Source organism: Budorcas taxicolor, chromosome 14 (genome assembly GCF_023091745.1).
Source record: "Budorcas taxicolor isolate Tak-1 chromosome 14, Takin1.1, whole genome shotgun sequence".
NCBI classification, from domain to species: domain Eukaryota; kingdom Metazoa; phylum Chordata; class Mammalia; order Artiodactyla; family Bovidae; genus Budorcas; species Budorcas taxicolor.
This window is the reverse complement of record NC_068923.1, coordinates 51,754,996-51,768,171: the sequence shown is the minus strand read 5'-3', so window position 1 is coordinate 51,768,171 and position 13,176 is coordinate 51,754,996. Positions and strand designations below refer to the sequence as shown.

At 37.6% G+C, this 13,176-nt stretch overlaps 1 pseudogene; it reads left to right on the top strand.

Annotated features, from left to right (window-relative positions):
* Positions 1-2,301: 2,301 nt before the first annotated feature.
* Positions 2,302-12,942, top strand: LOC128059186 (nucleotide triphosphate diphosphatase NUDT15-like; annotated as a pseudogene).
* Positions 12,943-13,176: the final 234 nt, after the last annotated feature.

Here is a 13,176-nt window from a genome sequence, read left to right as displayed (position 1 = left end):
ATAAAATGTTTCAGAAGGGTAAAAGGATGTAATGGAAGTATGTTTTCTACACTTTACTCAAAGCGGCAAAACATCAACATTGGTAAAGGGTATTAACATGTCCTAAAACAATGGACAATAAAACAGCTGCCAAAATATAATCAAGCTTCAGATTAAACAAAGTTCTATTGCTCCCTGTTTCAACAATGATTGTAATTGAGCTACATAAATCATTAAACTAAAAGTCACTGTTATCATCACATGTTCCTCAATCTACCTCTAGAACTCCTTGAAAATCATTTAAAATGGGTTTTTGAGGGTGAAGACCAATGAATGAGATTAATATAAGAAGTCAGGTATGTCAGGGTGCTGAAAATGAGCAAAATTCTTATGTAAAAGTGTCATACAGTCATAGAGCCATGGTAATGAGGTTCAAGTTTTAAGTGTGCTAAAATAAAATAAATAGAACTATAAGTGGCAACTGGCTTATAAAAAAACTGTGTAACAGAATTACACAGAAATAAAACATGACTTTTTTGTACACATACACATACTATAAAAATTATCTAAATTATTGAAATTCTCAGGCAATATCACATATGTATAAGAAACTGTCAAAGACATAAGTTTTGAATAGAAAGTACTTTATAGATAACAATAACTGAAAATAATGATGCTATTTTTAACAGCAGTCATTTTAGCTGGTCTTTTCCTAGAATGAATTACTATATAATTTTCAGTACATTCCTCCCAGCATTCTTTATTTCTACTCAAATATTTTTATTCTGACATACAATTTTCTTATATCTTAATGTTTTAATTTTTCAGACAACAAACCCACAAAATACCATGATCATTTTGTGACCTACAGACAGGAAATGCAGGACTTGGAATTTTAACTTTTCATTATCAGTGATCCCTGACTGACCTTACATAAACACCTTGAGCTAAAAATATCTGTTTACATATATGTAAACATGAAGTAAAAGGAAATTCTAAAGGCATGCTCAGATCCAGTTGTGGTCAATTGCCTGTATGCCTGTCTTGAAAGTAAATTTACTCCAATTTCTTTGTATACAGAACTACAGCTATAGCATTCCAGAGTTATAATATAGATTTTATACCACCCATGGTTTGCCTCTATAGTTAACTAGTATCATAATGCTGTGAGTTTTCTGGAAGAGGGAGGACCTCTAGTATAATCTTTCCCATGTTTAATTTTGTAGATATATTTCTACATTTATATATTTTTCAAGTATTCCAATCTCTGGAATTCAGTAACATCTGATAAGGACATAGAAAAATTACAAATACTTCTCAGTGCTTTTCTTTCCATATTTTATTGAATAACCAGGGCCATGTGGTTCACTGGTACTCATTCTCAGGAAACCTGCATTTTAGGCATCTTTAGGTCCGCCAGTATTTAAATGGTCTTGGGCATTCAAAAAAAGAATTATCAAGTGCCTCAGTGACAGACATCAGGAATACTAACTAAAGATGAAGCCTCAAGTTGCTTATGGATAGGTAAGCAAAGTAATTATTTTAAAGTTGGTAAGTACCAGATAAGTCAATTATAGCTTCTCTAAGTATCTCAAAGTTTAATTATGGAAGGCTTCCCAACTGGTCATGAAAAGGCAAACCATGCATCTTAGATTGAGCTGCTTGCAAACAGACAGACATTGAGGGTTTCATGAGAAGATGTCTTGGTGAGTACTCCTGAAGAGAAAAATCTGGAAAGGAGCACTAGTGTATCCACTAGAGTGTGTGTGTGTGTGTGTGTGTGTGTGTGCTTGTGTATTCAAAGAGATAAAGGAGAACAAACTAAGAACATGGCAAGCAAAAAGAATGCAGGGCCCAAAGAAGAGAGACAGAAAGGGAGGAGAGAGAAAGAATAAACATTCATTCAAGGATTTTGCAAGTGTCTCAGAGTGGGGGGAACCCCAAATATGGTAGGAAACAGGCTATGAATTTAAGGGTAAGAGTGGCCACGTCCTGAAAAGCCATACATGCAATGGAAAGAGCTTCAGAATTTATCCCAAGGAAATAGGCAGGAAAATGGCAGGCTTTAAGCAGGTGTTAATGACATGTTCCAATTTGTGTACAGTGTTGACAACAGACTGTATATAAGGGGACAGACTCAAGGCAGAATGAGGAAAAGGTTATAATAGTTTAAGAGAAAAATATGATGTCCTGAACTAAAGGTATTGATAGAGAGAATGGAATCAGTGGAAATACTTGAAAGGTAGGAAGGAAAGACATGGGACTGGAGAAGGAAGGCCAATGGTGATTTCTTAGTTTTTGACTTTGATAACTGGATTAATGATGTTGCCGTTGACAGAGATGAGCACCCAGAGGGAAAAGGTTCTGGAATATGCAGATGAAGACGTTTTCAATGAAAAGTGGGATATGTGAATCTCTGGGCTAAGGAGAGTGATTTGGGTGGCAAGCATACATAAAAGAACTGTACAAAAAAGATCTTCATGACCCAGATAATCATGATGGTGTGATCACACACCTAGAGTCAGAGATCCTGGAATGTGAAGCCAAGCGGGCCTTAGGAAGCATACTACAAACAAAGCTAGTGGAGGTGATGGAATTCCAGTTGAACTGCTTCAAATCCTGAAAGATGATGCTGTGAAAGTGCTGCACTCAATATGCCAGCAAATTTGGAAAACTCAACAGTGGCCTCGGGACTGGAAAAGGTCATTTTTCATTCCAATTCCAAGGAAAAGCAATGTCAAAGAATGCTCAAACTACCACACAATTGCACTCATCTCACATGATAGTAAAGTAAAGCTCAAAATTGTCCAAGCCAGGCTTCAGCATTATAGGAACCGTGAACTTCCAGATGTTCAAGCTGGATTTAGAAAAGGAACCAAAGATCAAATTGCCAATATCTGCTGGATCATGGAAAAAGCAAGAGAGTTCCAGAAAAACATCTACTTCTGCTTTATTAACTGTGCCAAAGCCCTTGACTGTATGGGTCACAATAAACTGTGGAAAATTCTCAAGAGATGGGAATAGCAGACCACCTGATCAGCCTCTTGAGAAACCTGTATGCAGGTCAGGAAGCAACAGTTAGAACTGGACAAGGAACAACAGACTGCTTCCAAACAGGAAAAGGAGTACATCAAGGTATACTGTCACCCTGCTTATTTAATTTATATGCAGAGTACATCATGAGAAACACTGGGCCGGATGAACCGCAAGCTGGAATCAAGATTGCCGGGAGAAATATCAATAAGTGCAGATATGTAGATATAGATGACACCACCCTATGGCAAAAAGAGAAGAGGAACTAAAGAGCCTCTTGATGAAAGTGAAAGAGGAGAGTGAAAAAGTTGGCTTAAAGCTCAACATTCAGAAAACTAAGATCATGGCATCTGGCCCTATCAGTTCAGTTCAGTTCAGTTCAGTCGCTCAGTCGTGTCTGACTCTTTGCAACCCCATGAATCGCAGCACGCCAGGCCTCCCTGTTCATCACCAACTCCTGGAGTCCACTCAGACTCATGTCCATCGAGTCAGTGATGCCATCCAGCCATCTCATCCTCTGTCATCCCCTTCTCCTCCTGCCCCCAATCCCTCCCAGCATCAGAGTCTTTTCCAATGAGTCAACTCTTCGCATGAGGTGGCCAAAGTACTGCAGTTTCAGCTTTAGCATCATTCCCTCCAAAGAAACCCCAGGGCGGATCTCCTTCAGAATGGACTGGTTGGATCTCCTTGCAATCCAAGGGACTCTCAAGAGTCTTCTCAAACACCACAGTTCAAAAGCATCAACTCTTCGGCACTCTGCCTTCTTCACAGTCCAACTCTCACATCCATACATGACCACAGGAAAAATCGTAGCCTTGACTAGATGGACCTTAGTCGCCAAAGTAATGTCTCTGCTTTTGAATATACTATCTAGGTTGATCATAACTTTTCTTCCAAGGAGTATGTGTCTTTTAATTTCATGGCTGCAGTCACCATCTGCAGTGATTTTGGAGCCCCCCAAAATAAAGTCTGACACTGTTTCCACTGTTTCCCCATCTATTTCCCATGAAGTGATGGGACTGGATGCCATGATCTTCGTTTTCTGAATGTTGAGCTTTAAGCCAACTTTTTCACTCTCCTCTTTCACTTTCATCAAGAGGCTTTTTAGTTTCTCTTCACTTTCTGCCATAAGGGTGGTGTCATCTGCATATCTGAGGTTATTGATATTTCTCCCGGCAATCTTGATTCCAGCTTGTGGAATCTTTCTTCCAGTCCAGCGTTTCTCATGATGTACTCTGCATAGAAGTTAAACACGCAGGGTGACATTATACAGCCTTGACGTACTCCTTTTCCTATTTGGAACCAGTCTGTTGTTCCATGTCCAGTTCTAACTGTTGCTTCCTGACCTGCATACAGGTTTCTCAAGAGGCAGGTCAGGTGGTCTGGTATTCCCATCTCTTTCAGAATTTTCCACAGTTTATAGTGATCCACACAGTCAAAGGCTTTGGCATAGTCAATAAAGCAGAAATAGATGTTTTTCTGGAACTCTCTTGCTTTTTTGATGATCCACTGGATATTGGCAATTTGATCTCTGGTTCCTCTGCCTTTTCTAAAACCAGCTTGAACATCAGGAAGTTCATGGTTCATGTATTGCTGAAGCCTGGCTTGGACAATTTTGAGCATTACTTTACTAGCGTGTGAGATGAGTGCAATTGTGCGGTAGTTTAAGCATTCTTTGGCATTGCCTTTCTTTGGAATTGGAATGAAAACTGACCTTTTCCAGTCCCGAGGCCACTGTTGAGTTTTCCAAATTTGCTGGCATATTGAGTGCAGCACTTTCACAGCATCATCTTTCAGGATTTGAAGCAGCTCAACTGGAATTCCATCACCTCCACTAGCTTCATTTGTAGTGATGCTTCCAAAGGCCCACTTGACTTCACATTCCATGATGTCTGGCTCTAGATGAGTGATCACACCATCATGATTATCTGGGTCATGAAGATCTTTTTTGTACAGTTCTTCTGTGTATTCTTGCCATCTCTTCTTAATATCTTCTGCTTCTGTTAGATCTGTACCATTTCTGTCCTTTTCGAGCCCATCTATGCATGAAATGTTCCTTTGGTATCTCTAATTTTCTTGAAGAGATCTCCAGTCTTTCCCATTCTGTTGTTTTCCTCTATTTCTTTGCATTGATCACTGAGGAAGACTTTCTTATCTCTTCTTGCTATTCTCTGGAACTCTGCATTCAGATGCTTATATCTTTCCTTTTCTCCTTTGTTTTTCGCCTCTCTTCTTTTCAAAGCTATTTGTAAGGCCTCCAGACAGTCATTTTGCTTTTTTGCATTTCTTTTCCATGGGGATGGTCTTGATCCCTGACTCCTGTACAATGTCATGAACCTCTGTCCATAGTTCATCAGGCACTCTATCTATCAGATAAAGTGGTCCCATCACTTCAAGGCAAAAGATAGGGCAACGGTGGATACAGTGACAGACTTTATTTTGGGGGGCTCCAAAATCACTGCAGATGGTGATTGCAGCCACGAAATTAGAAGACGCTTACTCCTTGGAAGGAAACTTATGACCAACCTAGACAGCATATTAAAAAGCAGAGACATTACTTTGCCAACAAAGGTCCATCTAGTCAAGGCTATGGTTTTTCCAGTGGTCATGTATGGATGTGAGAGTTGGATTGTGAAGAAAGCTGAGCACCAAAGAATTGATGGTTTTGAACTGTGGTGTTTGAGAAGACTCTTGAGAGTCCCTTGGACTGCAAGGAGTTCCAACCAGTCCATCCTAAAGGAGATCAGTCCTGGGTGTTCACTGGAAGGACTGATGTTGAAGGTGAAACTCCAATTCTTTGTATACCTGATGCAAAGAGCTGACTGATTGGAAAAGACTGATTCTGGGAAAGATTGAGGGCAGGAGGAGAAGCGAATGTCAGAGGATGAGATGGTTGGTTGGCATCACTGACTCAATGGACATGATTTTGGGTAAACTCTGGGAGTTGATGACGGACAGGGAAGCCGGGCGTGGTGCTGTCCTTTGGGTCACAAAGAGTCAGACATGACTGAGCGACTGGACTGAACTGAACTGAATTGTCTGCCATTCCTAAAAGGATTTTCTTGCAGCGATTTAAGCAAGATATTTTTTCCCATCTCTTCCTAGCTCTCTCATTTCAGTTTTTACAACCCACTGCATCTACATTCTCAGATTATTAGACAATAATCCTTTCTGCTGCTGCTACTGCTAAGTCGCTTCAGTCGTGTCCGACTCTGTGCGACCCCATAGATGGCAGCCCACCAGGCTCCCCCGTCCCTGGAATTCTCCAGGCAATAACACTGGAGTGGGTTGCCATTTCCTTCTCCAATGCATGAAAGTAAAAAGTGAAAGTGAAGTCGCTCAGTCGTATCTGACTCTTAGCGACCCCATGGACTCCAGCCTACCAGGCTCCTCTGTCCATGGGATTTTCCAGGCAAGAGTACTGGAGTGGAGTGCCATTGCCTTCTTCTAATAATCCTTTCTATGAAGGTGCAATTCACATCTTTTTGCATCCATAAATATTATTCCTTTTATTTGTGTTCTGACTTTTTCTTTGGCCACAATGAGAATCCTTCATAGTTCAACCCCCAAGCATCCTTTCCCTAAGAGAGCAATCCCTTGACCCACAACTTATTTTATGTTAAATTCCGAACCCCTTCTTTTAATGTCTATAATGCTCTATATAATCCTCAATATTAACACCTCATAGACTTTACTGCCATATGTATATATGTATGTTTTTATGTGTGTCTCTCCTGGTAAAATATCAGCTCCTCAAAGGTAGGGACAATGTCTAACCCGTGTTTGTAGCTTTCATGCAGTTCCTGGAACAGGACAAGTCTTTGAAGGATACATGATGAACTGAGTTGGATAAAGTAATGTCAATGCAGTGCCACTTATGCCATCCCACCTGCACCATTACAAATTGTCTCTTGATCTAAATTTTTACCTTTGGCTCTTGTAACCAATGATTGGGTACAGGAGGAAAAATTTAAAAAGGGTAATAACTAATTCAAATTTAGTTATATCTTCTGCTCTGGGCTTTATTTTCCTTTTAAAGTCCATTGTCATATGCTTGCTTTCTTAAGACAGAAGATTAATTTAAATGAATGATGCCAGGATTGCTGTTCTTTCAACATCAGAAAGAGACTGAAATCTGGTGGTTGTGCCAAGGACTTGGAGTGAGAAGGCCTGTTCACTATTTCTAGCTTTGACTTCAGCTTCCTCAATGTCCTTGAATAGTTTCCTTAACCTCTCCACTCGCTTGCATTTCCTGTACTATGAAAGGTGCCTATGAGTCGTCCAAACAAGACTCATGGGGATCCTTATTGGAAAGGCAGTACAGAAGTATCCTTATTCACATCTCTTTGAGAGGGAGGAGCCTGGATAACAGCAAAAAGTAAGGCACCCTCCCAAGTGATTAAAATCAAGAAGCAGACAAAACTTGAAATCAAGTTGGGTGATGAACTGTAAAGCCTACTCTGTTTTTTTAATACTGTGGATGAATTTACTGCCACAAACCAATGTAGATCCATTCAAAACAAGTAGACTTTATTTTGCAGTGATTTAGGCAGGTCAGCCTGTGCGGCCACCCTACAAGCTAACAAAATATGTTTTTGTAAAGCAGCATGTATCCTACTTTTATGTTTATACAGTCATGTACAGTAAACTTGCTTAAAAATTATTTTCCCTAAAAATGACAACTTGTTGAAATTGCTCCTCTTTAATTATACACTTTTAGCTGCACAACTGAATGCATAAAATCTACTTGACAAGATATAGAGAAAGAGCAAGACCAAAATGATAAGAATTTCTAATAGGAACATTTAGGAAATTTCTTAAAAGTTATTTTAATGACATAAGTGTTAAAATCTAAGAAAGTATCCCATATGACTTCTTACATAAACATTATAAACTGTATTTGTGCAATTTTGAAGGTTTGCTGTTGCTATCAAAGAAGAAAACGAGTTCTCAGGACAAGCCACAGTTTGTCAGAAACTATAAAGATTGTCATAGAAAGCCTAAATCATGCATTTTCTACACTCTGATTCAGGTACAAGTTCAGGGTACCTTTTAACATCATAGCAAAGTGACATAAGAGATAAATACTTGCATATTACTTATAAATACACTGCAGATTAAGAGAAGCTAGTCATGTCAGGTAGTCTTTTTTAAATATGTTGTTAATAAAGGGTGGTTTATTGTTGTTGTTTTTAAGATAGAAAAGACTGTCTTAACTTCAGTTAGAAATTTGAATCCAACTCTTCATCTATACATTCAGGCTCTCTCTTTAGCCCAGTGTCTTTCTATACACTGTTGCCAGAGTTAACTTTTGAAACTAAAAATGATAAAATCCACTTGGTGGTGAAACAGCTTTGATAGTTATTCATAGTTTGAAGAAAACTATACATTTAGTTTAATAACTGAATCTTTTCAATCTCTTGTAACCTGCTCCTAATCTGACACCCTTGGTTCATCTTTCAAGAAAGAAAGAAAGAAAGTGAAGTCTCTCAGTCGTGTCCCACTCTTTGCAACCTTGTGGACTGTAGCCTACCAGGCTTCTCCATCCATGAAATTCTCCAGGCAAGAATACTGGAGTGGGTTACCATTTTCTTCTCCATTATCTTCCAAGGAAGTCCTTTTCTCTACCAGTGAACATTTTTTTTACCACTGTGATCTTATTTCAAGATCCAAATCAAAGCCGGTATTTCCATCCTCCTAGGCATTTCCTTTCTCCAATAGCACATTGTTTACTTCCTATTACAGTTTAATTCCTATTACTTATCATCCTATCTTTATGAGAAATACTCCTAAAGTCTTGTAAGTATAATGTTTACAACACATAATTCTTACAATTCATTTGAAAGTAATAATTCAATGTACTTGGAGAAGATTATGTCTGAAAAATCCAATAGTTTAAATTGCTGACATAAGACTCCATGCTGGGATACAGTACTTAATTCACTCACTGATTCAGTTACTCCTTACTGAGCAATGACTGAATTTGTGCTTGGTCCCTCTGACATGTCTGACTCTTTGTGACTCCATGGACTATAGCCTGCCAGACTCCTCTGTCCATGAGATTTCCCAGGCCAAGAGTACTGGAGTGGGTTGCCATTTCCTCCTTTAGGAGATCTTCCCAACCCAGGGATCAAACCCTTGTCTTCCGATCTCCTGCACCACAGGCTGATTCTTTACCACTGAGCAATCAGGAAAGCCCAATGATTGGATAGTTAGGAGTTTTAAGACAAACTTCTTCATAACATGATAGTTATAAAATCAAAGATAGCTAGAGATAATGAAATTAAATTGTCCCACAATAGCAAATTTTTTTAAAATGAGAATACTCATTTCTGATGAGACTGATGTGGTTAAACAAATATTCTCATGCACTATCTTGAGAGAATAAATTAATATAATATTTTTGGAATTACATTTTGTTACATTACTAAAAGCCTTAAAATATCAATTTATTTTGGCGTGATAATCCTACACAAACTAATTCATAGTTAGGTAATCATCTGAAACAGAATTTTAAAATTTACGCCACAAAATATGCTGATGTACAAACACACATCCTGAAACTTTGGGAATAAATTAAATGCCCCATAATAGGAAAAAAATATTATACAGCTTTAAATATTATACAGCAAATTATTTCCTCTCCCATTTTAGCAATGAGGATACAGAGACTTATTCTAATTTCAGTGAATACTTACTGAGCATTCTTATGTGGCAGAATGTTCATGGTATTCTGGTATTGCATTTAACCAAAAAGATGAAAATCTGTGTCCTCAAGTAAATCATTTTATCATGAGAAAAGACTGACAGTACACAGGATAAAGCATGTACACTATGCCATGCATTTTATTAGGCAATTTCATACTCTATTTTACATATACTCAGAACAACACCGGAAAGTATAAATTGAGGCTTAGAGAGGATAAATAATTTGTTCCAGATCACACAGCCAAGAGGTAGCAGGGCTAGCCTTCAAACCTCCATTTATCTAATTCTAAAGCCAACAATTTTTTTACCAGTCAGATGTGTGAATTTTAAGGCATTTTTCAGTTCTAGCCTTGGTAAACCTCACCTTGGAATATGAATCCAATCCAAGGTTGCTATGGGACTGATTGTTTTAATTAATGATTTTTGGAGAACTGATCGGAAGGGTTGTTCATTTTATCATTTTAATTATGTTTTTCAAGGTGTAAACTTAACCTTAAGGCCCTTAGCCTGGGGATAGATATGCCAGCCATTGGAAAGGTGGCCTTGGAATTAAATAAAACAGTTCTCTAGTACGGCTGTAGAGTTGCAACTTAATGAGAACGTTTATATAAGCTCTTGGAGTTAACTCAGTGCTCACTGGAAATCTACTGTATTCAGTTTTTGCTTTTAATACACACTAATAATTCACAGTCCCCCTAGGAGAGCTTGAGAATTTGGCATAAAATAAATCATATGGAATTAGCGTCTCTGGATTCATTCCTGATTGTCACAGTTAACAAATTATTGATCTTAAGAATTGTTTATCAAAGGCAAAGTTGGCAGAAAAGTGTAGAAATATGCCATCATTCAAAATTTAATGATGTAAACAGCTAGATTTACTCCAGTCTCACTAGGCTAACTTGCCAGTTTATGACCTGCGCCAATCATAATAAGCAAAGCTGACCTCCTGCCAAGATGTTAGAGAATAAAGTCAAGTCTATTACAAGGTTTACATTCTATAATTTTGTATTAGGTTGCTCTACTCTTTCCCCATGTAAACAAATGAATTTTTTCACATATGAAGTATATTAAATTCAAAGACTGAATTAGATATGCACTTGGCTCAGACGTACAACTGTTTATGTTCTGAGTATAACCAGTTAAAGCCTTGAGTGCTCTTTTGAAAGGTGACGATTAAGTTTTTTTTTCGAAAAATGTCACTGAGAACAATATAGTTTAATATTTTGGCATTACTTTTTCAAAAGTACACAGGAGAAATTCTCACTTCCAATTCACTAATCTGATTACAGACACATATAAAGAAAAGAACTCATCACTAATAACTGTCCTTTGTTGTTGTTCAGTTGCTAAGTCATGTCCGACTCTTGGCAACCTTTATTAGCTTTATTAACTGTGCTTTATTAACTTCCAAATTTTGGTAGAAGTCATCCTATAAGAAAAGCATTATAACTCAGAAGTATCAAGAGAGGATATTAGCTTCTTTAAATTCTGTTTTTCCTAGTAATAATTTTAATATCCTCATTTACAATGCTGTACTAATGATCAAAATATTTATTTCTATAACGAAAGACAGCCTTTCCCAGAATAAATTAAATGCCTAAGAAACAATGCCTAGGTACACTTAAGGCTGCTTGTTGAATACAGAATGCCAGCAAATGAGACTGAAAGCACTTGAGGAGTGTTTTATCCCTTTAGGGTAAAAGCTTATAGAATGACCTTTGATCCACAGTACAGTAGTACAGTAGTTTGATTTTAAGAATTCTTATGTCTTCAAGGTAGGGCTTCATGTCATCACACTGTGGTGAGTGAAGACTGACAAGTTTTAACATGCAGTATTTTAATCAGGAATCAATAGTTTCAAAATGGGTAAAATACTTCTTTCTCTACTTTTATTATATCTACATATTTCCTTTCCAAAACAAGTTGGCAAGAGTTGAAATTTTTTCATCATCTTTTCCAAAAAGAAACAGGTTATATGTGGTTACTGACCTCAACTCAAATTTCAAAATGCAGTGCAAGGCTAATGTTTAATTATTAGTATCAGAATAGCTCCTAAACTCAACCAAGAAAAGTTGTGTATTTCTTAGTTTCACTCATGTGATCAGAAAATATTTACAACTTGATTCATTTCAACTCAGTTCAACAAATATTTACTGAACAACAAGAACATGCCAACCATTGTGCTAGCCACTGGAGTGTGAAAGCACAAAGATGAATCTATTACCTCAGCCATTAAAATATGACCAGCAGTGGGAACGAATTTAAGGTTAAAAACAGCTTAGGTTTCTCTGTGATGTCTTATTATCATAAGAAAAATAGGTCTCCTAGAATTTTTTGTTTTAAAATGTATGAGAGAAAAAAATTTTAAATAAATCTTCCAAATGGAATGATTAATCATGCATTTAGAAACTGTTTATTTTGTCCAAATAAGCCAAAAGTAGAGAATAAAAATGAAAAACAGAGTGGAAAAATATTCATGGTACTAAGCTATTATTGTCACTCAAACTGGAATATAAAATTTCAAAATTTTATTTTAGGTTAAAAACCACACATAAATATTAAATATTATGCCTATAATTTGAATGACATTTTTCTAAATATTCTTCAAATAAAATAAGTTCTATATGTTAGCAAACTGAATACAAATTTTTTTCAGTGTGAATATTTGGGGGGTTATATGGAACACTAAAAATACTGGTGAAGGCTTGATGACGGGCATGTGGAGCCACGGAGGCAGTGCCCGGGAGTCGGAGTAGGAACAGTGGTGACCAGCTGTAGGCATCCTCGCTGTGTCCTCCTGGGGCGGAGGAAAGGGTCTTTTGGAGCCAGCAGTTTCCAACTTCCTGGGGACCACTTGGAGTTCGGTGAAAGCTGGGAAGAATGTGCTTAAAGGGAAACCTGGGGAGAAGGAGCTCTTTACCTGAAAAACGTTCACTTTGTCTCGGTTGTGAATTCTTTTGTTGAGAAAGAGAATTACCATTTATCACTATTTTAATGAAAGGAGAGGTGGACCTGACTCATGATTTAGAACCAAAGAATGCAGAGCCTGAAAAGAATGAAAGTTGGGAGTAGGTTCCTTGGAAAGAATTTCCTCCCCTGGACCAGCTTTTCTGGGCACTACGTTGTTTAAAGGAACAAGGCTATGATCCTTTTAAAGAAGATTTGGATCATCTCGTAAGATATTAAGGAAGCCACCTAGAGGTGAACAAGGAGACTCACTGATTTTTTTTTTTTTTTTAATGAATTGGCCAAAAAATTCACTTGATTTTTTTGTATGATGACTGTAGTAGTGCTTAGTCTCTACCTTCATTGGAAATGATTCTGTAAGATTGTAGTGTGACACCTGTCACAGCAACATGCATTTTTTAAATGAAACTTATCAAAATTGGTGAATTTGGGGGTAGCCATTGACTCAGAGGGTAAAGTGTCTGCCTGCAATGCAGGAGACCTGGGTTC